This window comes from Moschus berezovskii, chromosome 26 (genome assembly GCF_049115385.1).
Source record: "Moschus berezovskii isolate FMDL1 chromosome 26, NW_MosBer_1.0, whole genome shotgun sequence".
NCBI lineage: Eukaryota > Metazoa > Chordata > Mammalia > Artiodactyla > Moschidae > Moschus > Moschus berezovskii.
Window position 1 is genome coordinate 20485623 of NC_142485.1, and position 4781 is coordinate 20490403.

Sequence of the window (4781 nt, forward strand, 5' to 3'; positions counted from 1 at the left end):
GCCACTAAAATCTGGAATGAGAAAAGGATGCCCACTCTGACCACTTGCGTTCAACATCGTATTGGAAGTCCTAATCACAGCAATCACACAAAGAAAGAAAAGCCATCCAAACTAGGAGGGAAGAGGTAAAACTGTCGTTATGCAAACATGACATTATTTCTAATATATAGAAAACCCTAAAGACTCCACACAGAAACTGCTGGACCTGAAAAACCAATTCCACAAGGTAGCAGGATACAAGATTAACATACAGAAACTGGTCACATTTTTTTACACTTACAATGAAATATCAGAAAGAGAATGTAATAAAAACACTTTTTAAAATCATACCACACACATAGAAAAAACACTTAGGAATAAACCCGACCAAGGATGTGAAAGACTTAAATGCTGAAAACGGTGAAACAATAATAGAGAAATTTGATGATGATTCAAAGAAATGGAAAGATATCCCAAGCTCTTTGGCTGGAAAGAGTTAATACTGTTAAAATGGTCATACTACCCAAAGCAATCTACAGATTTAATGTAATCCCTATCAAATTACCCATGACGTTTTCACAGAACTAGGACAAATAATCCTAAAATTGATATGGAACCATAACATCCAAAACAATCCTGAGGGGAAAAAAAAAAGCAGGAGGCAGAATCCTTCCAGACTTTAGATGTTACAAAGCTACAGGAATCAAAATGGCACAATACTGACCACTGCCCATTGACAAAAACAGACATAAGAATGAATGGTACAAAATAGACCAGAAATAAACCCGTACATCTACAGTCAATTAATGTTCAGCAAAGGGAGCAAGAATACACAATGGGAAAAAGACAGTCTCTTCACCAAAGGGTGTTCATATAAATCAGTGAACACCCTCACACCATACACAAAAATAAACTCAAAATACCTTAAAGATTTAAACATAAGATATGATACCGTAAAACTCCTGGAAGAGAACATAAGCAAAACATTCTCTGACAAAAATCATACCAATGTTTCCTTAGGTCAATCTCCCAAGACTATAGAAATAAAAGCAAAAAATAAACAAGACCTAATCAAGCTTCTGCAGAGCCAAGGAAACCATAAACAGAATGAAAAGACAACCTACAGACCAGGAGAAAATATTTGTAAATGACGTGACCAGCAAGGGCTTACTTTCTACAATATACAACCAGCTATACAACTCAACAACAGAAACACAAGTAACTCAGTTGACAAACGGGCAGAAGAGCTAGACATTTCAGAAGACACACAGATGGTCAACAGACACATGAAAAGATGCTCACCATTGCTAATTATTAGAAAAAGGCAAATCAAAACTACCATGAGGTACCACCTCACACTGGTCAGAATGGCCATCATGAAAAAGTCCACAAATAAATTCTTGGGAAGATACAGAGTGAAGGTTACTGTCCTACACTCTTGGTGCATATGTAAGTTGGTGGAGTCCCTGTGGAAAACAGTGGGGAGGTACCTAAAAAACTAAAAATAGAGTTGCCATGTGATCTAGCAATCCCTCTCCCAGGCATACATCAGATAAAACTATAGTTCAAAAAGATACGTGCACCCCTACGTTCACAGCATTCTACTCACAACCGCCAAGACAGAGAGACAGTCTAAATGTCCACGGACAGTCAAATGGATAAAAAAGATGCAGTATATGTGTGTATGCATACACATATGGAATGCTGCTGTTGCTAAGTTGCGTCAGCTGTGTCCAACTCTGTGCGACCCCATAGACGGCAGCCCAAAAGGCTCTGCCGTCCCTGGGATTGTCCAGGCAAGAACACTGGAGTAGGTTGCTATTGCCTTCTCCGTATGGAATACTACACAGCCATAAAAAAGAAAAACAATTCCATTTGATGCAGCATATGGAACTATAGATTATCAAGTTAAGTGAAGTCAGAAAGGGAAAGACAAATACCATATGATATATTACAAATTTCAGGCTCAAATTGAAGAAAGTAGGGAAAACCACTAGGCTATTCATGTATGGCTTAAATAAAATCCCTTATGATTACATAGTGGAGGTAATGAATAGATTCAAAGGATTAGATCTGGTAGACAGAGTGCCTGAAGAACTATGGACTGAGGTTCATAACATTGTACAGGAGGCCGTGAACGGAACCATCCACCAGACGGGAAATGCAACAAGGCAAAGTGGCGGTCTGAGGAGGCCTTACAAATAGCTGAGAAAAGATGAGAAGCAAAAGGCAAAGGAGAAAAGGAAAGATATACCCATCTGAATGCAGAATTCCAAAGAATAGCAAGGAGAGATAAGGCGGCTTTCCTCAGTGATCAGTGCAAAGAAATAGAGGAAAACAATAGAATGGGAAAGACTAGAGATCTCTTCAAGAAAACTGGAGATACCAAGGGAACATTTCATGCAAAGATGGGCACAATAAAGACAGAAATGGTATGGACCTAACAGAAGCAGAAGATATTAGGAAGAGGTGGCAAGAATACACAGAAGACCTGTACAAAAAAGGTCTTAATGACCCAGATAACCATGATGGTGTGGTCACTCACCTCAGTTCAGTTCAGTCGCTCAGTCGTGTCTGATTCTTTGCGACCCCATGAATCACAGCACGCCATGCCTCCCTGCCCATCACCAACTCCTGGAGTTCACTCAAACTCATGTCCATCGAGTCGGTGATGCCATCCAGCCATCTCATTCTCTGTCGTCCCCATCTCCTCCTGCCCCCAATCCCTCCCAGCATCAGAGTCTTTTCCAGTGAATCAACTCTTCGCATGAGGTGGCCAAAGTATTGGAGTTTCAGCTTTAGCATCAGCCCTTCCAATGAACACCCAGGACTGATCTCCTTTAGAATGGACTGGTTGGATCTCCTTGCAGTCCAAGGGACTCTCAAGGGTCTTCTCCAGCACCACAGTTCAAAAGCATCAATTCTTCAGTGATCAGCTTTCTTCACAGTCCATACACGACCACTGGAAAAACCATAGCCTTGACTAGACGGACCTTGGTTGGCAAAGTAATGTCTCTGCTTTTTAATATGCTATATAGGTTGGTCATAACTTTCCTTTCAAGGAGTAAGCGTCTTTTAATTTCATGGCTGCAATCAGCATCCGCAGTGATTTTGGAGCCCCCCCAAAATAAAGTCTGACACTGTTTCCACTGTTTCCCCATCTATTTCCCATGAAGTGATGGGACCAGATGCCATGATCTTTGTTTTCTGAATGTTGAGCTTCAAGCCAACCTTTTCACTCTCCTCTTTCACTTTCATCAAGAGGCTTTTGAGTTCCTCTTCACTTTCTGCCATAAGGGTGGTGTCATCTGCATATCTGAGGTTACTGATATTTCTCCCGGCAATCTTGATTCCAGCTTGTGTTTCTTCCAGCCCAGCGTTCCTCATGATGTACTCTGCATAGAAGTTAAATAAGCAGGGTGACAATATACAGCCTTGACGTACTCCTTTTCCTATTTGGAACTAGTCTGTTGTTCCATGTCCAGTTCTGACTGTTGCTTCCTGACCTGCATACAGGTTTCTCAAGAGGCAGGTCAGGTGGTCTGGTATTCCTATCTCTTTCAGAATTTTCCACAGTTTATTGTGATCCACACAGTCAAAGGCTTTGGCATAGTCAATGAAGCAGAAGTAGATGTTTTTCTGGAACTCTCTTGCTTTCTCCATGATCCAGCGGATGTTGGCAATTTGATCTCTGGTGCCTCTGCCTTTTCTAAAACCTGCTTGAACATCTGGAAGTTCACGGTTCACATATTGCTGAAGCCTGGCTTGGAGAATTTTGAGCATTACTTTACTAGCATGTGAGATGAGTGCAATTGTGCGGTAGTTTGAGCATTCTTTGACATTGCCTTTCTTCGGGATTGGAATGAAGACTGATCTTTTCCAGTCCTGTGGCCACTGCTGAGTTTTCCAAATTTGCTGGTATGAGTGTGAAGTCAAGTGGGCCTTAGGAAGCATCACTATGAACAAAGCTAGTGGAGGAGATGGAATTCCAGCTTAGCTATTTCAAATCCTAAAGGATAATGCTGTTAAAGTGCTGCACTCATTATGTCAGCAAATTTGGAAATTCCAGCAGTGGCCACAGGACTGGAAAAGGTCAGTTTTTACTTCAATCCCAAAGAAAGGCAATGCTAAAGAATGTTCAAATTACTGCACAATTGTACTCATTTCACATGCCAGCAAGATTATGCTCAAAATCCTTCAAGCTAGGCTTCAGCAGTATGTGAAATGAGAACTTCCAGATTTACAAGCTGGATTTAGACAATGCATAGAAACCAGAGATCAAATTGCCAATATTCGCTAGATCACAGAAAAAGGGAATTCCAGAAAAACATCTACTTCTGCTTCACTGACTACACTAAAGCCTTAGGTTGTGTGGATCACAACAAACTGTGGAAAATTCTTCAGAGATGGGAATACCAGACCACCTTACCTACCTTCTGAGACTTCTGTATGCAGGTCAAGAAGCAACAGTTAGAACCGGACAAGGAACAATGGACTAGTTCCAAACTGGGAAAGTAGTACATCAAGGTTGTATATTGTCACCCTGCTTATTTAACTGTTATGCAAAGTACATCATGAAAAATGCTGGGCTGGATGAAGCACTAGTTGGAATCAAGATTTCAGGGAGAAATACCAATAACCTCAGATATGCAGATGACACCACCCTTATGGCAGAAAATGAAGAAGAACTAAAGAGCTTCTTGATGAAGGTGAAAGAGGAGAGTGAAAAAGCTGGCTTAAAACTCAACATTCAGAAAATGAAGATCATGGCATTCAGTCCCAACACTTCATGGCAAATAGAT